Raw genomic sequence first — 26,770 nt, 5'->3', positions numbered from 1 at the left:
GTGAGGAACTCCTGGGGCTGCAGTCCAGGGGGGCTTCCATCCTTTCGTGGACTTTAAGTGAAGGAACCCAGCAGATTCTCATGGTAGGAGCCGAGAAAAATCACGTCTGTCTGCAGCATGAGCAGGAGAACACCAACTACTTTGAAATGTGCCCGGTGTTTTCTCTATGATGAGTGTTTACTCCCCAGGGACAATGACTTCACCAGGGCCTTGTCTCACTTGGGGAGAAGGGCAATTACCCAACCCCAGTCAACTCTAACCTTCCCGTTTCATCTAAGGAGGGGGGAGAGAAAAAGCTAAGAAATGGTTGCGAAAATCACAGCTGAGGGACACAGAAAGACTGAAGTTAATCATTAAATTAATGACTGCTTTCCTTTCCCCACTGCCTGCCATAAATTAACAGGGCTCCTGAATAATAAGAGTGCCTTGAACTGAAAGAGCTACAAAGTTCAGACTCTATTTGAGAAGGAGTCTCCAGGGAAACCCAAAGACAATATGGGAAAGAAAAACGTGGGCACCAGAGGAAACTCTAGTCTCTGACACCCACCTCTACACCAAACAGTAAACACAGCCTAAGTCCTACCCAGATAAACGCGAAACCTCTTCCCAAAGGCTTAGTTACCTCAGTTCCTTCTACTCAATGCACCACATTCAGCTTTCAACAAAAAATTACAATGCAAGCTCAAAGGCAAAAACACAGTCAGCAGAGACAAAGCAAGCATAAGAACCACACTCACAAATGGAAGAGATTTTGAAATTTTTATATCAGGATTTTTAAATAACTAATTGATATGCTAATGTCTCTAATGGAAAAGTGGACAACATGCAAGAATAGATGGGTAATGTAAGCAGCGAGATGAAAACTCTAAGAATCAAAAGGAAATGCTAGAAATCAAAAACATTGTTAACAGAAATGAAGCATGCCTCTGATGAGCTCATCAGTAAGCTATACATAGCTGAGGAAAGAATCAGTGAACTTGAAGCAATGTCATCATAGACTTTCCAAACTGAAATACAAATAGAAAAAAAGAAAAACATAGAACATAATATCCAAGAACAGTGGGGTATTTTCAAAAGGTGTGACATACACATAATTAGAATATTAACAGGAGAAGAAAGGAGCAGAAGAAATATTTGAAGTAATAATGGCTAAGAACTTTCCCAAATTAATGACATTCCAAAGAATAGATCCAGGAATCTCAAAGAATATCAAGTAGGATAAATACCAAAAAACCTACACTTAGACATATCATATTCAAACTGCAGAAAACCAAAGACAAGGAGAAAATTTTGAAATAAAGCAAAGAACAAAATTATCTATAGAGGAAAAAGGTAAGTATAACAGCACGCTTTTCATCAGAGACTGTGCAAGCAAGAAGAGAATGGAAGGAAATATTTGAAGTGTTGAAAGGAAAAAACCCACCAACCTTGAATTCTACATCCAGAGAAATTACTCTTCAAAAATGAAAGAAAAGTAAAGACTTTCTCAAACAAACAAAGAGAGTATTCATTACCAGCACACCTGCCCTGCATGAAATGTTAAAATATGTTCTTTAGAGAGAAGGGAGATGCCATAGGTCAGAAACTTAGATCTACATTAAAAAAAGAAATTGGAGAAGGAAAGAAGGTAAAGTAAAATCATTTATTTTATTCTTAATCGATCTAATAGATAAATGTTTGCTCAAAGTAATAATAACAACAATGTATTGTGTGATTGATTATAACATATGATAAACTGGAGATAAAGACAGCAATTTTATATGGGAATACCCTGCTGTAAGGCACCCGCAGTGCTCACGAAGTGGTACAGTGTAATTTGAAAATAAAATTAGATTAGTTATAAACGTATATTGCAAACTTTATGGAAACCACTGATTTTTTTTGAAAGAAGTATAACTGACAGGCCAAGAAGAGAGAAAATACAGTCATATAGAGTGCTAAATTAAAGCCAGAGAAGGCAGAAAATAGAAGAGAAAGAAGAATAGTGAATAGAAAACAGTTACAAACATGGTAAATATGAATCCAACTATGTCAATAACCACTTTACATGTGAGTGGTCTCAATACACTAATAAAGACAGGTTGTTAGAGTGGATTTTTTAAAAAGATCCTACTACGGGTTGTTTACAAGAAACCCTTTTTAAACCTAAAGACACAAGTGAAATGTAAAGAGGTGGGGAAATATGTATCATACTAACAGTGATAAGAAGAAAGTTGGCCAGTTGAATTAATTTCAGACAAGGCGGACTTCAGAACAAGGAAAAAGAGACATTGCATAATGATATAAAGGTCAATTCTCTAAGAAGACAACACTCCTTAATTTTTGTATGCACCTAGCAAGAGAGAATCAAGACGCCAGAGAGGATTTTGCCTCTATTTAGGCAAAATCTGACAGACCTTCAAGGAAAAACAGACAAGTCCACGATTATAGCTGGAGAAGACAACATTCCTCTTTCATTAATTGACATATCAAGCCGACAGAAAATCAGCAAGGATACAGCTGAGGTGAAATGCACCATGACAACTTGACCTAATTGACATTTATAGAATTCTGCGTCCAGCAATATCACGGCACACACTCTTCTCAAGTTCACGTGGAGCATGCATCAAGATAGACCCCTTTCTAGGCCAGAAACACAACTAATTTAAAAGAATAGAAATAGTACAAAGTATGTTCTTTGATCACGTGGGAATTAAATTTGAAATCAATAACAGATAGTTGGAAAATCCCAAAACGTGTGGATATTGAACAACACATTTCCAAATAACACAATGGAAAAAGAAGTCTCAAGAGAAAGTTTTTAAAATTTTGAACTAAATGAAATTTAAAATACAACTTATCAGAATGTGTGAGACACAGTGAGAGCATTGCTTAGAGGGAAATTTATAACATTAAATACATATATTAAAAAAGAAAAAAATTCTAAAATCAATAATCTAAACTTCCATTTTAGAGAATTACAGAAAGTAGAATAATTTATGCCTAGAGCAAGTATAAAAAAGAACTAATAAAAATTAGAGCAGAAAGCTGTAATGTACAAGATCAATGTAGAAAATCCCAAAGAATTGGTAAAACACCTTCCTGGAACTAATATGCAATTATAGCAAAGTTGCAGGATACAAGATTGATATGCAAACATAAACTGCTTTCCTATACACCAGCCCTGAACAATTGGAACTTGAAATTTAAAACAACAGCATTTATATTAGCATTCCCCCCAAAATACTTAGGTATAAATCTAACAAAATATGTACAAGATCTATATGAAGAAAATTACAAAATTCTCCTGAAAGAAGTCAAAGAAGATCTAAATAAATAGAAATTCCATGTTCATAGATATGAAGATTCAATACTGTTAAGATTCTTCTCAACTTGATCTACAGATTCATATCATCCTAAATCAAACTACTGGCTAGTTACTTTGCAGACAGCGACAAACAGTCTAAAGTTTATAATGAAAGGCTAAATACCCAGAATAGCCAACACCACCTTGAAGAAGAGCAAAGTTAGATGACTGGCACTATTAACTTCAAGAGTTGCTATAAAATTATGGTAATCAAGACAGTGCAATATTGGTGAAAGAACAGATAAATAGATCAGTGTAACAGAACAGGGAGCCCAGAAACAGACCCACATAAATACAGTCAGCTGATCTCTGACCAAGGAGCAAAGCAACTCAATAGTGAAAGGACAGTCTTTCCAACAAATGGTGCTGGGACTATTGGATTCATCTGAAAAAAATTAATCTAAACACAATGCATACTACTTTCACAAAATTTAACTGAAGTGTCACGTCTGCCTAAGGAGACATGACACTTCATCATACAGAGGGTTCCTGGATGAGATCCTGGAACAGAAAAAGACATTAAGTTAAAACTAAGGAAATCTGAATAAAGGACTTTACTTAATCATAATGTATCAATATTGGTTTCTTAGTTGTAACAAACGTACTGCACTAACGTGAGATAATGGCAGGGAAGCAGTGTGCAGGGTGTATGGGAACTGTGTACCATGTTCTCGATTTTTGTCTCCATCTAAAACTATTCAAAAAATAAAGTCTATTTAAAGACAATGGAAGGATGGTTTTGTAAAAAAAAAAAAAAATGCATAAATAAAAATGAAAAATAAAGGAAAAGAAAAATGAGAAGAAAAAAGAACAATGCCTTCCTGAGTCTGGCTGAGTAGAATAAAAAGAGGACTACATAACACCTTTCTTCGAAAAGGAAGCAGAAAACTTCAGAAGCTAATTAAAAATGTCAGGTATTGGTAAAAATTTTTGATTTAAGAGAAAAAAGATGACTCTGAAATGCAGTCTAATCCAATGCAATCCAGTGGCTGTAAAGCACTTCAAGTATTTAATAAAAATTGCAAGCTGTTTCGATCAAGCCAGTATATATCGCCTCTTCTTAAAAAGATTAATTTGTTTATGATATTTATCAGTTCAAAACTGTAATTTCAATGTACTAAAAGCCCAGAATGTAGCTAAAATCTAGAGGCAGCTCAATCAGTTCTTGCAAATAGCGGATAAATAGGTAAAACTAAATTATAATGGACCCAACCTGCAAGTTGTCACAGCTGGTATGGTGTTCCTTGGGCTGCCTCAGCGTTCAAAACTGGAATCAGCATTTAGGTAGCTATGAATTAAGCTCACAAAATGAGTTTTGAAACTTTGTACTTTATCTGACATCATTAAACCAACTTTTTCTGAATGTAATTTTTCCAAGTTAGAAGATACTAAGAAAAACACAAAAAAATTACTTTTTCTTGGGGCTTTATTTAAAGGGGGGAAGCAAAGATTTTCTTACATTTTAGTAAACACAGGCACTTACTGTCTTAAAAATACTCCCAACTAAAACTATTTGACTTGTGAACAGTTGGCCACAATAAAACTGAAGTGACAAGAGAAGACTTGCCTTGCATGCTCAAAGGATGCTATATGTCTAAGGACATCCTACTTACTGGGAACCAGAAACCAATGGGGAAAGAAAATGGCAAATTAGTTAAAGGGCTTCAGAAAAAGGTATTCTGCAATTTATAGAAACCTACAAATAACACATTTAGTACATTTGCAAAACTTAACACTTTAAACTCTTAAACACATATTTGGACCATATGGGCAGAGAGATGGTCTTGAAGCACAACATTGTTGTGTAGTTCGTCACTTAGGGCTCTTTGTGCTGCACTGTGTGTCCAGCCGTGGATGTAGGAGTTGGAGAAATGGTGGTTGTCTGTGCTCCTAACCCACTTAAACCAGGAGGGGTCGGGGTTAAAAGTGGACCCTGAGATGGACCAGTAAGACACACACGTCCTAACTTAAAGGCACTTGTTTTACCGAAAAGTCAAGTCATATTTACTGCGGTAAGAGTTTATCTTAGGCAGAAATTGAAATCAAGGTTTAGAATTGTTTTCCAGATTCTTCCTTCCCTTCCCAGCTCCCAAACACCAGTATATTTTTTTACTTATCTGGCGAAATATTTATTGAGCCTCTCTAGCAGTAGTCCACATAGCAAGAAATGGTACCCGTTTCAAAGCTCAGTGTCTGATGCGCTGTGGCAGAGACCCAAAATACTAGCGCTTAAAATCAACTTTAGAAAAAATGGTTAAGATGGCAAGTTTTATGTTGTGGGTATTCTACTACAACTGAAAAAACCAAATTTAGATGTTTAAAAGTGCAATGTGGGTTAGTACAAAGAAGTAGAGAAGATTTTTATGTTTAACACATATCCATTATGGGCCTTATAAAGTGCATTATTTTGTGTCAATCTCTCCACCTCTCTGGGCCTCTGTTTCTTTCTCATAAGGTAATTGCTAAAATGTCTCATAGCTATTGTTCTTTGATTCCTAGAAAGCATATTTCTCCAAGACAACGTAGGTCAGGCGCTTTTGAGAGAACAGGCAATTTCTATGTATATTCAATTTTTAACAACTTGAAATTTTGTTATTAGATATTGATATTATTAAAGGACTTTCCTTATACAAAGTTAGAACTTTTGTAAATTTTGAAGACTATCGCCCACAAAAAAAAAAAAAAACAGCCGGATGGCGCTGTCTAGCAGCCAACAGTTCAGTTTAAATACAGTTACCATATTTGTATATCAAATTGAAATTGCTCAATTAGTCAAAATTTAATTGCATTTTTCTTTAATATCATTATCAACAAAAATAAGTAAAGCAGACATTAAGAGTGCCAGTGCTAGTGGGAAACACAGATTGCCTCAGCAGTATAACAGAAGCAAGTGTAGACATCTTTAGGAGTGCCAGAAACAAAAAATATTCATTCATCGTTGGATACTTACTGGAATTAAGGCAGTGGCTCAGTATTCCACTGAAGGAAAAAAATTAATGTCTTTACAAGAAAATGTACAAATCTGTCACTGAATGTCATATCTAAAAAGTAAGAGGCTAAAGTAGGGATTTTTCTAACATCTTTCAGTTCTCTGGGAATAGAACCTGTTTTTAACTTTCAAGCCTATAGTTCAAATTTCTCACATCTGGTTTCAGGTAAATTTTAGAAATGTATTATTCAACAAAGCACAGCACTGACTGAGTTGACAAACACAGTAATATTTCTCAGAATAGAAGACATATACAGTATGATGGAGTTTTATACTTTGATCTCTCACCATTATAATTATCCACTTATCAGTTAAAGATGCATTTATCCCACAGAGTAGATATGCGCATAGTAGCTTGTTCCTGCATTAGTTACTAAAAATCGTCCTAGTCTAATAAAAACTTTCAAACTAATAGAATAGGGAAAAAAAGATAAATATGCAATCAGTGCCAATAAATGCCTGCCGATACAACTGCGAGAATAACGGAGAATGAGAAGAACGGTGCTACTGAATTGAAGGCGGGGGAGTTATCTGAGGAAATGCATCTACAAGTCTTAGTAAAGCAGAAGGATACAGGGCAGTGGGCGGATTAGGGAAAGACCTGGAGATTTAGAGGGGACGGCCAACGTCCAACTTAATCAGAGTGGGATGCTCAGTTGGGGCGGAGGGAGACCTCCGTGGATTGGTGCTGAAACGTCGAAGACCACTGATGAACAAAATCACACAGGATGAGGAAGAGGACAGGTAAAGAGAGGTAGGAATCTGGAGGTGACGTCACATTTCGTTCTAATCGCTGTCACAGACACCTTGACTTCTGTACCTCCATACCTCTGCTCTGTGCACACTTCTTCTACCTCCTGCACGGGCTGTCCCAGTAGCCTTCGAAATGGCCTCCCCTCCAGAAACTTTCTCTTCCTTCAATCCATTTTGCAGGGCTACACGTTTAATCTTCCAAAAGCATAATGCCCATAGTGCCAGTTTTCTCTTAACTGACCGTCAGTGGTTTCCTAAAACAGACTCTACGTCCCGTGAACCTGAAAGCTTTACTCAAATACTCGAGTGCTTCTCCATTTGCATCCTGGTGTTTTAGGTTCAGTTTTATATTCCTAAAAACCTCTGTGGAAATCTGCTGCTTTACCCTGCTATTCTTTCCGCTTGGAATAATAATGCTTAATACTGAGTGTTGACACTGAGAATATATTTATTCATTCATTTCTGGTGTAGTTGCTTATCAAAGTACAACTGATTTTTCCTTGAGATCCATCAGAAGTATACTTCTGCTCTGACACTCTTTCACTCTATCTGTAAATAATCCTTTTGATAACACTGAGTTTGCTCTGCTTACCCTCCCCTGGTCACACACCAGGTGATATTGGAGGTTCGTTCCATAAGGACGGAGACGATGCCTTGCTTGAATCTGCATCACCCCACAATGCCTAGCATACTTGGCTAAAATATCTGTGCACTGAAGTCACGAAATACATGAATCTCTTTCCAGGAATAAGTTTTTCATAGAGGAAATGGCACTGACAGACTGAGAAATTGAAAGAACAAGCGATAAAGAAACACCCTGTCGAAACTGGAGAAGGATAACATCAAAAACAAAATTTCCCCACTGCAATTTCATCTGCAGCCAGCTCTACTTTGAAAATGTATTTTGTCTTTCAACAACTGAGATCAAAATGTTAAACATGAGGTTGATCGTTAACCGTTTTAGTCTATTTTATCTTCCTCTCTGAATTTAGTTTTCAAATGTGTGAATAATATGTTGGTCAAATCACTAACGATACTTTGAATTTTACTTTTGTCTTTAAGAATGTTTTCTATCAGGAAAAAAAGATTTTTAGGACATTATAAAGTAGCAACGTGGATTCCAACTATGAAAACTTTCTTGCTCTGTTGGTCTTGTTGGTGAACTTGATTTAAGAGCAAAGAGTTTTAAAAAATCAGGGAACTCACCCCAAGAGCAGTACCGTATCCAGATGAACGTGCCATCTTGGTTCCTTCACACACTTTGAAAAGAATCGCATGCAAAATGTGGTTTGGAAAGAAAAAGGGTGTCAATGTACATCCCAGGGAAAAAAATCTCTGCAGTCTTACTCGTCCTCGCTCAACTATTTTCTTGTTTATTTATTGTCCTACAAATTTATAAAATTCTGAGAAACCACATGTTATGAAGTCTCATTATAGAGTAACATATCATTATGGAAAATACGTAAACCAAAATGGAATGTTTTGCAAATTCTAAGATTATACTTCACTTTATTCGTGTACTTAACTATGTCTTGTATCACGGTGATTCTGCACATGTTTTAACTCATCTATTTGTCCATCATTCATTCAACAAACATAGAAAGGATCTTTTAAGAAACGTTTGTGTTCCTCCTATACATTTGGCGTCTGCTTTGCATAAAGTCGCACGTCAACCCAGGCTGCTCATGGGCAGCGCAAATGCGTCAGCCTCTCTAAGAGCTACTTACAAGACAGCTGCCATTGATGAGGCTGGACAAGGAGAGCATTGTACAATTTCTGTGTGCTCTTCTGCCCCACCAGCATTTTGTAGAATTCACACCACACGGATTCCCCTCAAGAGAGGCTGGTGAGGTGGTGACGGGGATGGAGTGGGAGAGATGGAGGCCGTGGAGGAGGTTTACTAGGAGTGAACCCTGGCGAGCCAGATGTGGAAAGGGGAATTAATCGATGGGAAACGGAAGGCCACGAGCCAGGGGACAAAGGGAAGGAAGACAGAGCAGACGGGGGGAGGGAGGGAGAAGGTCTCAGCAGCTGCTTGGGGCTCTGGGTGTGGGCCCTGCTCTAGTCTCTACAGGTCCTGGCCATGGCACATCCTTGTAGGTCAACTTGGTTGAATCCTCAGGGTGAGGGCTGACATTCCTTACTGAGCACTAGAAGCGTCTTCTCTCGTGTCATTATCCACATTTATTTCCAGCATTTTGGAGGTAAGTTGATTCTCTGATTTGGCAGACAGATGCAAGCGAATACAGTTTTAGAGGATGCTGCATTTACGGAAGAGTAAGGATAACCAGGAGGCTCGATTTGTAGACAAGCACATCAGAGCTGGACCAAGTTTTGTTAGGTTCTCATATATCATTAGGTTGGAAACTATTTTAGTGTTTCCCATGTGTACTACATATTTTCCTATAATGTTTATGGAAATCTCTTAAGGATGACGCTGAATAAATATTTCTTTATAAGTGTCTGTGTATTTTTTTTAACTCCTTTCCCTCTTAAATGTGTTAAAAGCATAAGCTGTTATCTCATTTAGCCCTTAAAAATACCCTTAAATCCCTGTGCCTTACTTTCTTAGTATAAAAAGGGGGTAAAAATAGTACCTGATCCACGGAATTCTTATGGAGATTGTTAAATAAGTTCATATCTGCAAAAACACTTAGAAAAATGCCTTAATATATATAAACACTCAATAAATTTTTAGTTTTATTATAAACAAAATTAAATTTTTAATTTTATTTTTTATTTCTCTTCATTTTGAATTTTATTACATTTTCTAAGTACACTGGAGTATGAAATACACTGGCACGTGTATTATAAGGGGGACCGTTTTTCAGGTGTTAAGTAAGAAAAACTGCAAAGAACTATAGTAAATATAAGCGGCACTTGAGTAAGAGGCTGTGGACCCAGGCGGACCTGAGGCCGAGCCGTGGGGATGCTGGGAGAACTCAGATGCATTTATTCTCGCTCTTCCTCCAGACCCTCCCACGCTGCTTCAGAGAAAATGCTTGGACCAGTGTATCTCTTTTATTTGTGTATTCTAAAAACTACAGTTTTCTTCTACAAGGAGTTTCTTAAACTGAAAAATATAACATAAAAATTTGTCCATTGCTGATCCAATCTACTGCCCTTGGTTTCACTGTTAGGAGAGTGAGGTTAAGCGGTGGATTTCATCCACTGAGCTCCTGAGCTGGGATCTACCTGCTGCCCCGTGACATCCTTGATCCAGGATGGAGAGACCACTCTTCCTTCAGCCCCTCTCACACTGACTGCACTGCACCGTTAATTCAACTATACCGCACAATCTCCTGGGAAACACAGAGCTCGGGTTCCTTGGCAGTGGGAAAGCCCTTTTCTCCATGCTTCAGAGAAGGTTTCTCTTACATATGTAAACCCCTGTTGGCAGACTGGATCTGTGCATTGGTGGATTAAAACCGAAGGATGTTAGCCAAGGTCCAACAATGTGAAATCAACGTACAGAGATCAGGAAAAGGTGAATTCTTTCTCTCGGAAGGTTCACACTGGCTGTTTAGACAGCTTTGAACTCACTGCAGCTGTGGCTATGACCGTGGTCATCCAGCCTTTCCATGGTATCTCCTGAGGTGTTTTGATCCTGAGTTGTCAAGAATTTTGGTGTCTCTCTCCTGTTATCTTCAAAGGCATTTACGCTAAGAATTTCCACCCCAAGTTTTGGAATCCTTGTAAACATCTCATTTATTTCTTCCCTTTGCTTTGGTAACCTGGAGTATACTTATGTCAGTAACAATCTCACAGAATATCAAGGGGGAAATGGGAGATTGTTTACTGTCCCAACTCTGTGTGCTGGGGCACGGTTCCTTCCCTAGGACGTAACCACGACTAATTCAATGCTCTGATGAGAGCTGTCATCGTAGATGTACTTCCGAAGGATCATGGCCTTTAAAACTATAAAACTGGCTTGGCTGAGAGATGTACAGATGCATTGTTACTCGTGTCTGCTCGGGACCTGAACTGGACCAGCCACTCACTCCCTGTGACTGAAGGTCACCAGGCAGCGTCTAAAACCTGATACTTCTTACTTAGAAGTTTCAGTTCTCTTTTTGGTCCAAAAATATCAGAGGTTCAAGGCAGAAGTTTGATAGAGGTTTGAAAAGCAAACCGAAGATAAACAGCGCCAGCAACAGAGGAAAGTATGGAAGGATTTGCCTGTAGTGCTATTTGGTTTGACTTCAAAGGTGGAAAGAGTCTAATTTTTCTCTCACATTCAGGGGTCATCATCTCCCTCCCCATTCAGCCTCTGTCCCTCACTTATAATAACAACCTCTTAGTGAGACTTTGTCCGTTAGGCTTGTTATATGTTGCTTTGTAATCTACGTTTGTTTCTGATAATGTTATAATAAACAAATGAGAGAGACAAATATAATTCAAAAGATTTTTCAAAGTCTCTTCCCCCACCACGTTACTCTCCAGTGTGCAAAAAAACACCCAGTTAAAGGTCATATTTTTAATACATGTGCTAACAGACAATCTATTTTATAAAACAAGAACATACCATATCTATTTTTCTGCAAAAACTTTTTAAATGCAACCACTTATCTTTGACGTCTTTCCAGGTGGGCTTAAATGAAATAAATTGGAGACCAGGTATGCAAATTCCCCATGGAGACAAAACCGGTTAAGCCACATGACAGATACTTCAGCTAGTTTATTTTATAAACTAACTTGGTTTGTGCAAGCAAAACTTAGGTTGTTTCTTGTAAATGCCTCTGATAAGCATAAATGAAACTTATCTTTCTTACAGTCATCCTGTTAAAGTATTTTTTTAGTTTTTTTAGCCAAAATAAAAGTAAAACTACACCAAGAATCATGTATGCCCTCTTTTAAAATATTAGTTGGATTTCAAAAATAGAAATAGAAATAGCTGGATCTCCAGAAAGAAATGTCTGCATTGCTGCCTGCCCAGGTACCTATTTTCTCTTTAACTCAGGCTTGTTTTGCATGTTTTGCTTTTTCTTCTCTCTTGCCTTGACTCTGGCTAATATAATAATTACTTGTCTGATATAATCTACCAGGGAGAAGGCAAAGAGGGAAATTACTGACTGTCAACATCCCCACAGCAGGCTGCTCTATCAAAATGGAGGTCCTCAGTGTCTGGGACATCAGAAATCTTCTGCACAGATAATAAAAACAGAAAGGTGCAGCCCTGCTCTGTTTCTGGCCGTGAGACCTGGCACGAATCCCTCGGCATCTCTGGGAAACTCTGCGGCTTGAGGAAGGATACGTTACACGGTCCTTCTTGCTCACGCTGACCCCATGCCGGCGGACAAGTCCCTTGAACAGATTGTGCCGGTCTGGTGCCCGGTAATTGCCTTTCGATTCCTGTTCCTCCGGATGCCCTGCTTCCTGCGGGAAGGCGGACGCACGCGCTTCTGCTCTGGGCCCGGCTGCACAGCCCCAGGGCGTGGGAAGCCGCCCTACGTACGCCTGCAGCCCTGGGCGTGGGTCTCCAGCAAGCTCAAGGGAAATGGTCCCTTAAATGAAGTCTTTTTTTTTTTTTTTTAATCATAGTAATTCAGCATTTTTATTTCTTATTTATTTATTTATTTTTACAGGGCTCATACATGGTTAAACCTTTACTTAGAATTTTACTACAGTGGTCTTTCTAGTACATGAAATCGATTGGGTTCAAGACAATTAAATGAAGTCTTATGCAGAGTGACGCTGATTATTTCGCAATGAAAACGGATGTTTTCAGTTTAACCGCATGCCAATTCTGGGTCACCTGCAATATTTATTAGTTGCTGATGTCCTCTTTGGTGGCAATTTCACGCTCAACTGGGCTTTTAGATATTTTTTAAGTTTCGTGTTGTTTTTTGTTGAGCTCACCGCTATGCACACTGACCCAGGATAACCGAGGGGCGCTCAGGGGACCCCCCCCCCCCCGGGCCTCATCCCTGAGATCCTCTCCTCTGCAGGGAGAACAGACGGCTGGCCGCCCGGGAGCGGTGGGGCGCAGCTGGGAGGCCAGCTCACACTGGCGATGCCCTGTTCACTCTCTGCGCCGCCCTTAGTACTCCCTCCGCCTCCAAGTGCGAGCAGAGAGTAGTCGATGCTGAGGACCCAGGGTCTCTAATTTGCTACCAAATGCGGAAAACAGGAAAAAAGACCATTTTTTAAAGAATGTGATTTTTCCCCTTCCTAATACTCAAGGGAGTGATGAACGGCAGGAATTAATGTTTCAGAGACATGTCTTACATGATGGAATACTGAATCTCCGGGCTTCCAGAGAGAGAAGCACAGACGCGGGCTCCCGGGGAGGACGCGCGGGTGACAAGGAGCTGCCGAGGGTCCATTTGTCTCTGTCACTTCCCCTGAGCTTCTGTTTAACCCTGGGGAACCTCGGGTTAATTAAAACACTGTACCAACATCTTTGGCCTTTAAATATGCATGGATTGTAAGCCAAACAGTTGCATGTATCATTACTCTGAATAATTTTAAAACATACATGCATATATATTTTCTATGTATTAAATTTTCTATTTTTGTGAACTATACGGGTAAAAACCAAGAAAGATGAATTTAAGATTTTGAATATATTATGGAGATTGCTGCTTCATAGCCCACTTTGGTAAATTTGTCTGACTCTTCCATTTGACTGATTATTACGACATGGACCAGATATTATTCTTAACATTTATTCACTTAATGTTACCAAAACCAATTCTTTTAAACTACGGGGATACTACCTTTATTTTATTTTTTAATTTACTCATTTAGATGTTTGTTTTGTATTCCTGAATAAACATGATTTTTCCATACTTTTAATTTACTCTATGTAGGATAAATCAAGGCCTATGTAATGATGGTTGTTGATTTAAAATAAAAGTTTGTGTGAGTATTTAATCATTTATTTTCATAGAAGTTCAATTGATACAGTTTTAAGAAAAGGCAATGCATGTGTTACCACCACTTTGAAGGAAAAATGGCAACCATTACATTTTACAGACTGTAGGCCAGTGTGACCTGGCCTCCCAGCTGTGCCCCACCACTCCCGGGCGGCCAGCGGTCTGTTCACCCTGTAGAGGAGGGTCTCAGGGATGAGGCCAGGGGGGTCCCCCGAGCGCCCCTCGGTTATCCCGGGTCAGTGTGCATAGCGGTGAGCTCAATGAAAAGGCATCAGGTAAAGCAGTTTTGCCTCCAGACCTTGGGAATAAGGCGTACTGCATGGAGAGCAGAGGCAGAGAGCTGACTCTCATTATCTTACTGTGCCTCGTTTCAGTCTGATGATTGGCACCTAATTCAGCGAAATGAATGCACTTCGTGCTAGGCCAAGGATTGAGGCTGGATGCAGAGTGGGACGCGATCATCCCAATTCTATTTCCTATGCTGGCTTGTGCCATGGTCAGCCACACAACAACAAAGCGAGGATGCTGATTCTAGGTGCCCCTGTCTGTCCCTCCCAACCACGTCTGCACATTCCAGACACAAGCTGGCCTTGCACAGGACTCCCTGCTTCCATCTTTTCTTCTCTTCCTTTCTATGATAGTCAGACTGATTCCTATAAAGGAAAACTGGACCATGAGCTCGCTTCCCTGGAGAACATCTCCGTGGCTTGTCTTCCCTGCTGGACGCCGTCTGTTGCACGTCCCGGGATGGGGTGAGGAGCCATCCCCGAGCTGCCCCGACTCATCTCCGTTCCCCCCGCAACTCCTCTCTGCCTCATTAATAAAGTTAGGCAATGACACCTGGATGAAGACAGAGAAACGATGGGAGGCATCTAAGTGCCCACCATGAAGGCTGGATGGGCACTGAGACTTTCCCATGTTGGCTGTAAGAATACTGCAAACTCTACCCTCGTTTGTCGCCTGTCACCTTCCCCAGAGACACCACGTATGGGAAGAGGCAGGCACATTTTTACACAGCACTATACACGTGTCTATGCATAAATAAAATAGATGATACACAATTTTACACTATGATGCATGATGTCCTTTTAAAATTGTTTTTCTTTTTTGGTTTTTAGATGCAAAGATTTAGATAAAGGATCTTCCACAATGAATGGTGTACTATAGTCATCAGTCCACAGAAAGCCCTTCTCACTTTAATATTTTTTTCATCTGTTCATCCTTTATCCCCACATGAGCTCTTACTTAAATGCATGTAACATTAGATAGGGTTTTAAATAGGGTAATCAGGGGAGGTCGCTTTGAAAAGAAAGGCTTGGGTGAAGAAGACCTAACAGAGGTGAGGGCTTTGCCGTGGGATGTCTGGACAAGAGTGTCCTTGTAGAGAACAGACAGTGCAAAGGCCCAGGCGCCTGGAGTCCCAGGAGGAGCTTCTGCTCCTGCTCTGGAGGAAGCATGGCAGATCAGATGCACAAATAACTGCGTGTTGTTTGGGGGCCACCAGATCTCCCTCAGGGTAGAAAAGCATGGGACATTCCTGAAAACATTGGAAGTTTAACTGAACAGCCCACAACAAACCTGGGCAAAATTTTTAAATATTTAGATATTAAACAACATAATCTTAACCAAAGGATTCAAGACAAAACCGCAAGAGAACTTAGAAAGAAACTTAGAGACAAACGAAAATAAGAACTCAATGTACCAAAACTTATGGGGTGCAGCCTAAATGCCGCTGAATTGTGTACTTTAAAATGATTAATTTTAGGTTTTGTCAATTTCATCGCAATTAAAATATGTTTAAATATATGGGTATAAAATTGTACATGTTATAATGTTTACAGATTTAAATTCTGACAGATATACACATATATCTAATACATTTGGCTCAATAGTAAATAGTAAAAATCTCTAATATTTGTATGCTTCTTCCTCAAGGATTTATTTTCTTCTTTCTGACGTTCATCCTCTAATACATATTTTGGAAAAGGTAAGATAGTTGATAGAGTTTTTGCTCTATGCATGCAAAAATATTATCATTTTTACTCCTACCCTTTAAATAGGGCTTGAATGTCTTAGTTTAAAATTCTATGTTGAAGGTTGTTTTCCTGCAGAATATGGAAGATACTACCCCATTGTCTCCTAGTACTTAGCGTGGCCGAGAAGTTTAATGTCCACCAGTTTCTCCTTGCTTTTTAAATAACCTATTCCTTCCTTCTGGGAAATTTTAAGATTTTCACTTTGCCACAGATTCCCTGTGTTTGTGTAAGAGGTGAGGCTGGCTTGCTGGTGTTATAAATTCAACTCAGCACTTAACTGGCCTTTTCAGTTTGAAAATTCATCTCTTCTATTATTACAAATATTCTTTTGTTGCTTCTTGAAATATTTATTTTTCACATTCTCTCCCACTGACACTGCCTTTAATTAGATGTCGGATATTCTGGTTTTATTCTATATCCTCTTTTATGATTTCTCTCGCTTTATCCATTTGTCTGACATTCTGAGAAAATCCCCTTGCTTAATTCTTTAGCTTACTGAATCTCTTTTCTTCAGTGTCCATTTTCCTTTGATACATTTTTATTGATACCATCCTTTGGCTTTTAGGAATGTATTATTTTAAAGCTCTGTTTTACTGCACTGTAAACTTTGTTTCTTCAGGTGTAAGTTCTTCAGTTTGGTGAACCTGTCTCACTTCCGTGCTAAGTGTTGAATTAGGATGTACCTGCTGTGTCTGTTTACTACAGCCCACTGGCAGGGGCAGTGTGTGCTGCTGTGACGCCTCCAGCCTTTTCTCAGTAAGAAGATGCACGTTCTCGATGAGCCATCTGTCAGGTACCACGGCGGCTGGTCTCCTGTGTGCCCTCCAAGCTCCTTCCAGCCGTAACCAGCCCTGCGGGGCACTGCGTGTGTCTTTGTGACCCACCGAGTCCCAGGCAGAGGCAGACCTCTGTCACTGCAGCCTGGCTGGAGCTGTGAGAAGGGCGTTGAGAGAGCGCAAACGGTCTGACCACTTCTGATGCAGTATCGCTAGGAAGGCCTCTGCAGGTTCCCGCTGGGTTCCTTTCCACTTCTGCTCTCTCTGCCCTGTCTTACACACAATTCCAGTTTTAGACTGATTCTGTTTAGTTTACAACATACAGAGATTCCTCACAGCCTCTGGTTTCCCTTTTGTGTTACAGTGGGATTGCAAATTTTCACGTTATTTTCTGTGTTACCTAGGAATTCGCACCGAGATTAATGCACCGTCTTGAAAAAGCAGCTTGGCCTTTCTTTCTGAAACACTGCCTAACTACACGATGAGCCCACTTCCACCACGCTCAGACCAGCACAGCATACTCTCTGTGACCTCCAAGATACCCTTGCCAATCTTACGTGGCTCTTACCCAACTTTCTGCCTCTGTTTCCTTCATGGTCCCCTCCTGCAGTCTCCCCATCACACAGAGGCGGCCTTGCACTGTGCAGCCTGTCTCTTCCTCTCTTCCTTGATCACTGGGTTTCACCCAGGCTGGCCTTTGCCGTTTCTCCAGCATGTCAAGCAAGCCTCTGCCTCAAGGGGCCCACATGTATAGCTTCCCTGCCTGAAAGGCTCTTTCTGCAATTCTTGATTCACATGCAGTCTTCTCAGTGAGGGTTGTCCAATTACCTAGTTACAGCTGCAATCCTGTCCAGCCGTCCTGATCCTCTTTCCCTGTGTTATCATCAGCAATCTCATTTTCATCCATTCCTTGGTTAATTTATTCTTCTCACAACCTGTGTTGGAATCAGGGGCTAAAGAGAAACCAAATCTACTTATCCTCAATACAGCTATTAAAAAGTGGTCAGTAAAAGAAAGATTAGAAGCTATAGGTTAAATTTGGGTTTCAGAATTATCGATGGAATGATAAAAGTCATCAAATCCTCAAGAAGCTATGTCCCTCCACTGTAGAGTGAGTCAAATGTTGCTTTTCAGTTTATAATCCCAGGTGTACCAAAAATTGTTTCTTAGGGCTGATACTTTCAGAATTCATTCATTACAAAAAAAAAAGCTAAACTCCCTGTCCTCTCCTTCCCAATCATCCCCTCCTTGTTATCAGTTCCAGACACAGGCAAACTAGCACAGGCCACCAGGAAGACCCGTTTCTAAGGACCTGAAGAGGAAGCGGGCTGGCTCTCTCAGGAGCTGGTCAGTTCCCAATGAGGAACAGTTCAAAGACAGGATGAGTAATTATTCCAACCAACCACTCCAAATGATTCGATTGCAAAATAACTTAAAATTGTGAAAAGAAAGTGGTTAGTGAGAAGATTTTTAAATAACAATTTGCCCAAAAAGGAGTACTGTCCCTTGTTGGGTTTTAATTCTTGTTGATCTGGTGCATCATAATCGTTTATTTCTGTGACAATCATTTGAGACTTGAGGCATAAATACTGCCCGTGGGATGATGCATTTTTATTCATTTCTCTAAACATCTTATTCCTACCTTTTAATATCATTAAAATTTTTCAAATATAGTGTCTTATTTTGGAAGTTTATAAAACAAATGTTGGAACAAAATAATTGCCCCAAAAAAGTAAATAGTGGAAAATATCTAAATGTCATTAAATGTGAAATTAGTTGGGACAAATAATAATTCAGTGATAGAAGATTAGTAGGAGAAAAAAACTTTAATAATGTGATATTTATTAGAACAACTTGAATACAAATTGGAGCCACTAAGTGTCTAGCAATAGGACTGCAGTTGGAAAAGATGGATTGATGTCACATCCCACTCAGAACCCTTGGACAGAGTCCAGCTGTACTTAGGACGAATCCAAAAGGTTTCTAATTGCCTATAAAAAAGTGCAGATCTGTTCCTTGCCTAACTCTCCATCCGTATGTCCAAACGGCACGCCTCCCGACCCCTGGCTGGCTGGTCCTTTCACACCCTGGGAGCCACTGAGCACTTCACAGCAACTCTTGACTACTTGCACATGACCTGTCTTCTGTCTGAAACACTCCCCCTCATTATTTGCCTGCACTTACCCATTACGGCTCTGTTTCCTTCGTGCATGTGATTATCTTATGGAAATCTGCATCTCCCACCAGACTGTGCACTGCAGGAGGGCAGCACTCTTCGGGTTTCGCTCACCATCATCCCCTAACAACCAGCATCACTTCCAACACATCGCAGGTGTTCAGCAAACATTTACTGAACGTGCGAACCAGTGAGTAACTGAGTAAGCAAACTAAATCTCCAATTTCCCAACTGAATACTTATTTTAAAGTATGCAAAACCAGTCCCATATTAAAGGAAACTATATGTAGAATGGGAATGTGTGCCCCAAGGTCTTAATAATGATTATCACTGAGTGAGATAAGGAATATTTTTTTCCATTATAACTTTTATATATCCATTTTGGGGAAAACGAACATGTATTGTCTTTGAAATTAAAAAGAATTACTTTTAACTGAATATAAATCTTATTGTTGGACATCTTTTATGACTAACCCAAACCGTTGGACATTCGAACTATTACTACTGTTTTCCATTAGAAGTAATACATAACAAGAATCAATTACTAAATATTTGAAAATAAATCATTCAGTGGAAAAGTAGAAAAATTCCTGAAGAAGGCAAAAGAGAATAAAGATGCAAGAATGTGTCAAGCCAAGCCAGTGCTGCAAAGTGTGTAGAGCAGTCACATGCTTTCAAATATGACCATGGTCCCTGGTCAGTACTGACTTAATCACTTAGCTTTGTGTACTTCCCATGGCTCAGTTTTCTTACCTAAAAAATTGGAAATTACTAGTACCTACCTCATGGTTATTGTGAGGAATAAATGATATATTATACGAAAATATTCTTAGAATATTGCTTAACACAGAAATAATTAGGTTTTGAATCGTGTCCCTCAAAAATTGATGTCCACCCAGAAGCTCAGAATGTGACCTTATTTGGAACTGTACAATATTTGTCCTTTGTGACTGGCTTATTTCATTTAGTGCAATGTCATAAGGTTCATCCATGGTGTAGTATATGTCAAAATTTCCTCCTTTTTAAAGCTGAATAATATTCCATTATATTCATAGACCACACTTTGTTCATCCATTCATCTGTTGATGGACATTTGGGTTGTTTCCACCTCTTGGCTCTTGTGAATAATATTGCTTGAACATTTGTGTAGAAGTTTTGTGTGCACATCTGTTTTCATCTGTCTTGGATAGCTATACAAGTGGAAGTGCTGGGTCATATGATAACTCCATTATTAAATTTCCAGAATGTGGCTACACAATTTTACATTCTCACAAGCAATGTGTGAGGTTTCCAATTTTTCCACATCCTCATTAACTCTTGTCTTGTGTGTCTTTTTTATTTTAGCCATCCGAGTGGGTGAAAATTGGTATCTTATTGTGGTTTTGATTGCATTTCCTTGATGACTGATGACTTTGAGCATCTTTTTTATGAGCTTATGGCCATCCTCTTTGGAGAAATATCTATTCAAATCCTTTGCACATTTTAAAAATGGGGTTTTTAAGCTGTTTATTGTTGAGTTGTAAGACTTTCTAATCTGATTTTTTCATACCTTAATGTTATTAATTTTATTTTCTCCAAGGTCAATTCTACTCATGTTTTGTTGAATGTTTTGAAATTTTATCTTTCCTTGTAATTTTTTCCCCTTAGATATATAATTTCTCATTTATATCTTTCTGCGGTCCTATGTTCTATGTCAGGGAGTTGATGTTTTCTTTAATTTTCATGAATGAAAATTGTATAATCTAAAAACTGTTCAGGGAATACAAGTAAAATCTGTCAAAATTTTTACAGTTACCTTACTTATTGTGTTATTTGAAAGGTTCCTAATGTTCTCCCTCAGCTTGGTTCAATTTGTACTTATAAGCAGTATTTTCTTGAGTTTGAAGTATGAACTTGGCTCTTATCCTAACTTTAGTGTGGAGGAGATATCTTCTCTATATTCTTGTTTCTTTTCTTTTTGTCCAGTGGATTTGGAGGTACGTAGTGGGCAGGTCTGGAAAAGCATATTCTGAGTTTCCTCTCTGAACGTTATAGTGCTTTTGGATTGAACAGCAGCTTCAATAGTATGCTACTAACTGAGAGCATTACAGATTTGGCCAAAAGTAAAATAAAGCTGATACTGTCTTTAATACTTGGGTTTTCTAAAATCAAGCAAGTCTTCCAGACTCCGTTGTGCCTTCACGGGTGTGCAATAGTAAATCCGGGCCAACCAGAGGGTGTGCTTTTTGCTCACTCCAGGTCATGATCTCTTAATAACTGCCCTCAAAACCTACCACTGATTGTAAAATCTCAAAATAAATTACAGTCATCCAAGACAATTACATAGTGGTTCTATTCTGGAAAATACTAGCCTCATCACCTCTGAAGAAGTGTTAGTTTTCCTTTTGAAAGCTCTGCATTTACCAGAATTAAAGGGTTAACCCATGCCATAGCGTCAGCTCAGTGAGTGGGAGTAGAGGTTCTTTAATTCTCAGGCCAAGTCTTTAACCACTAAACCACACTATCATCCCCTCTAATTACTCTTTTTAGGTAATAGGTGTAAAAATATGTTTTTGAGATGATGAGATAAAATTAGAAGGTAGGTTATTGGGTTGGCCTTCACATCCATCTTAGCCACTAAGACAAAAAATCCACAGTGAACAAATAGGGCCAAAGGGTTTCTTAACAAAATAAAGTTAATGGAGCCTCTAAATAAATTCATACCACAAAACCGATGAGGCACTCAGGAATTTCCCTGAGACACCCCCTGCAAAGTCAGAAGTTTCCTAGTACTTACTGGAAAAAGATACAGTTAAGAAGATGCATTTTTTTCATACAATGGAAACTTTCTTTCCAAAAATTCTCAGCAATTTTATCTTCAGGGAATATATCCATGCTATTTGATTTTGTTATTTTGAACTTTAAAACTCATATAATAAATCAAGAAGATATTTTTATTTCTCTGCAATGACCTTAGTCATCAGGATGAAGATTACATACTAAAAAGGTCTGGAAAAGTTTTTCCCAAATGGGAAACATAGACATTCTGCAATGTGATTGTCATTACAAATCTAGGCGCAGTCTTAGCAGCCTTCTCCTGTAGAAATGTGTACCTCTTTCCATGATATAATGAACATTATTCCTAACACCAGACTTGTCAGTTCTAATCACATTATTTAGTTATTAATATAGCTGACCAATAAGGTCAAGCTGTATTCAAACCTTGGCTTCAATATTTGTAAAATAGGGCTATGAATTTCTGTGCCATCTGCTTCATGATGATTATGTGAGAATAAAATATTAAGTTCTTTTGTAAAACTTTGAAAATTCTAAGTTCTACTAATCTCTTAAATTTGAAGTAAAATCTCTTAAGTAAAGGAAGAAGAGGGAGAAAAACACTGCTGAATGTTTTGTTGGTTCCCTCTGCAATTTGCTAACTGACATGCTTCTCTACCCCACTAGAGGGCGGTCTGCTCACCTCCAAATCAGAAATGAAAACATAGAGGATGTGGAAAACTGTGATTACAAAGCGCATGTTTATACTTCACCTCATATGATTCTGTTACTTGTAATCCTATCACTTTTCTTATATCTCTTTCCCTTTCATCCTTTATTTCCTTGGGCTTTCGTTTTGTAATGATAGCTCTCTATTACATTTGTAGGCACAATGCACACACAGTTGTGAATGTAGGTCTATGGGAAATTAATAATGCATAATTTTAACTTTAACCTAATTCTTGGCTCCAAATTAATATGGTGCCAAATCAAGATAATTTATGTGGAGGTAGGGTGTTATTGTTAACAAAGTATCATGTTACTTTTCAAAAACACAGATGACAATTTATCAACTTGTGGGTGGGTTGGAGATTGTTCTGAATTATTAAAGAGGCAAATCATAGAATTTTTGTGGTTTTAGAATTGTAGTTTTATTACTTTAGAAATCAATCAAGTAAGTTCCAGTAAAGATGAAGGAAGAGAGCCTGGACTTAGCAAGCTCTTCTCTCTCCCCTGCTCATCCCTCCCTATGCTCACAACTTTAACAACCATAAAATTGGTCAAAAAGGGAAACAAACAGGACAACCCGTGGCTGCACTGTTTAAAGGCCTGGAGGTAGTGGAAGGAGAGCCCACACAGAGCCTGCCATTCTCTCTGAGATCAGGGAGGCCAAGGTGCCTGTGACTTGGAAAACCATAAAGGGGGGAGCTGTGCAGAGAGAGCTGCAGAGGGGTGACCTCGAGGCTTTGGTTGAGTGCTGACCCGAGTATGCATGAGAAGAAATGCCCAACGTCAGAGAAAGAACAACTAGAGAAGACAAGGTAGAAAAACTCCCCTATTCCCACAAAGCTGGGAGCAGTTTCTGTTTCCACTGGAGAGTTCGCCACTGTGATATACAGGACTGTGGGTAGACATGCTTTAGCACTGTGACCAAATCAGCTGTAGATAAAAGTTCTCTGGTCCTGACAAACATAAGCAAGTCTTAACATAATCTAACTGATTTCAAGTAATATAATTACATGCTAGAAAAATATCCAATAGTATTTAAAGGAATATAACAAAATCCTGAAGGCAACAGCATAACACTCACAACATCTGCTATCCAATTCAAAAACTAAGCATGCAAAAAAAGCAGGAAAATGTGACTGATAACCAGGAGAAAATTTAATCATTACAAATATGCCCAGAAATGACAAATAAGGGGAACCAGCATATGGGAATATTAAAACAGCTTCTGTAACTGTGCTCTGAGTCTCTGAGTCAGGAAGATTGAGATGGAAGGGATAAAGGTGAAGGAAGACAAGAGCATTGATGGCAAGAGAAATGGAACACACACAAAAAAGATAAATAGATAAACATACACAGTTATCTAATCTGTGATTAAAGAAAAATTTATTTCCTATTTTCTATTCTAAAAGTCCTTTATTTATTTAAAAAAATTGTTTTTACTTACCTATTGTGTTGGTTAGATTGATTATCTGGTCAATGTTGAATATAGATGGTAAAAATAGATATGCTTGTGTTTGCTCCTGATTTCAGGGGGAAACCATTAAGTATAACGTCAGCTTTGAACAGGTTGAGGAACCAGCTCAAACCAGCTTTACAACAAATGCTAAAGGAACTTTTCTAGGCAGGAAATACAAGAGAAGAAAAAGACCTACAATAAAAAACCCAAAACAATTAAGAAAACGGTAGTAGGAGCATACATATCGATAAGCACCTTAAATGTAAATGGATTAAATGCTCCAACCAAAAGACATACACTGGCTTCAATTCTTTAATATATTCTTCATATAGTGATTTTTATTTTCAAGATTACTGAGTCTATCTTTTGCTACCCCAATCTGCCATTGATCTCCTTTAGTGCATTTTAATTTTCAGTTGTTACTTTTTCAGCTCTAGAATTTTTGTTTCTGAATAGATTTTATTTCTTTGTGGAGACTTGCTATCCTTTCACTCATTTATCATATATATTCCCCTTGTATTTCTCTTTACATTTTTTAACAGATACACAATAGCTGCTTTACATTCTTTATCTAGGCTCACTTGGAGTCAGTCTATATTGACTGTCTTTATTCCCTAAGCAGAGGTAACAGATCTGGTTTTTTAGTTTTGCTTTATCTTTCCTTTTTTTGGCATGCTCTATAATTTGGGGTTGAAATCTAGACACTGGAGACAATACATTGTAGCAACTCTGTATTCTGTTGTGTTCTGATGATTGTGGTAGTGACTGCAGGTCTGACTCAAATTTCAAACTTTGTCTCCCTCTTCCCACTCCCAGGGTGCAGCTGTTGATCTCTCTGTTCTGTTTATACAGCTCTCAACCACTGATTTTTATAGCCCAGTCCCCTGGGGAGCTTCCCTGGGCCTGTGTTAATTTCATGGCCAGTAATGGATTTCAGTAAAAATTATACTCATATTTGGGGGCTGAACCCTCTCTGTGGTTTCCTTGCTAATTTCCAGCTGTTCTGCGAGCCTTATGTTCTGCCCTTTGATACATCAAGCCTGTGCAGTTTCAGATGTCTGCTATCTGGGCTGTGTACAGTATTGGAATGCACTCAGTTAAAAAGCAGCAAACTCACAATTGCTACCTGATGAGGCTCTGTCCACTGTTGCACTGAGCCCTCTCATATCTTCCCTGTGCACCACTGATTTTTTCAAGAGTTAGGGATTTAGGCAGATTTTATACTCAGATTTCGAGTCTTATTCCTACCGCTCACTTGCTGTTAGAATTTCCCTTATCAAATATCCAGCTGCTTTTTCAGTCCTGAGCTCGGATCTCTCACACCTTGACCAATGGAGGCTGTAGTTCTTCACTAATATTTCCTGTCTCAGTCACTGGGGAGGGTGCATCCTCACACAACTAAGCTACAAATGCACAATTCTTACTATTTCCAGTTGCGGTTTTTGAGAATAAGCTCTCTTCCTGTTTCTGACTGCTTATGGAAACTCTCCAGTTCCTTTAAGTAGTTGGGATCTTTGTGTATATTATCCATCATTATTATTATTATCTGCATGGCCACTTCACTACACCACTAGTACTGGAAGTCTCTGTTTTACCCATGACTCTGTTAGCAATCACTTTCTATTTGGCTTCTCCTTCTCTTAGCCTACACTGCTTAGGAACTGATGGATTTTAACAATGAATGAAAAGAGATAAGTGCCTCAGACTGTCAGGTTTTTCTCCGTCCTTCTCTTCTCTGTCTTGATAAGCCTGAACTAACGTTTTCTATCTCTCATGTCCCCCACAGCTGTTAAAGTATCTTCTCAGCTCTTCTTCCTTCTAGCTTCTACTTCAGCCTCAGGTTCTTAGTCTCTTTGACCCTAAAACCAATGAATTTGCAAATGCTTCAGGGAAAAGCAGCAGACCATGTCAGGCTTACACACCAAATCTCCCTTCTCCCTCAGATACCGCCCCTTGAGTGTTAATACTCTTTCTCTGGAAAGTGGAATTGCTTAGCATGTTATTGCAAAGTATCTTACTGGATCCAGTATTTATTTCATTTTCCATTTGTATATTCTAAATCAACAAAGGATGGCAATTTGGTCTCTTTCTTCTGGCATTTCTTTGTTATAGCATTTTAGGTGTACAGGTGTATGAAACTGACAAATGTATATACCCATGTCAGTACTACCGCACTCAACATATAGAAAACTTCCATCACCTGCAAAGCTCCTGCATGTCTGTCTGCAGTCACTCTCACCCAACCTTGCCCTGGAAACTAATGCTATGTTCTATGTCAACATGGAGGATCTTCACAGGAAAACCCTATAAATGAATTCATACAGCATGTACTCATTTGTGCCTGTCGTCCTTCACTTAGCATAGTGCTTTTAAGGGTCACGCATGTTGGGTTGTATAGCATTAGTTTCTTCATTTTCTTTGAGAAACATTTTATGGTTTTCAGTGATAGGGCCCACATATATTTTGTTAAATTCATCCTTAATTGTTTTATGATTTTATTGCGAATTTAACGATCTTTATGTCAACATTTTATTTTTTAAAGATACTAGTATATTGACATACAGTTGATTTATTTTCCTTGTACCCTCCTCCTTACTAAATCCACTTATTTAGTTCTAGTAGTTTTTTGTAAATTCTTTAGGATGGTCTACTTATACCATCATGATTTCTATGAATAAAGACAATGTTACATCTTCCTTTTCCACTGTATGCCTTTGTTTCTCTTTCTTGCCTCATTACACAAATAAGAACTCTATTAAAATGTTAGTAGCGAATCTGAAAGAGGACATCCTTGAATTGTTCCATATATTAAGGGGGGAGTGTTCAATGTTTGACCATTAAATATAATTTAGCTCTAGCTTTCTTGTAGATGCCCTT

This window comes from Balaenoptera ricei, chromosome 18, assembly GCF_028023285.1.
Source record: "Balaenoptera ricei isolate mBalRic1 chromosome 18, mBalRic1.hap2, whole genome shotgun sequence".
NCBI lineage: Eukaryota > Metazoa > Chordata > Mammalia > Artiodactyla > Balaenopteridae > Balaenoptera > Balaenoptera ricei.
Note: the sequence above shows the minus strand (reverse complement) of the source record.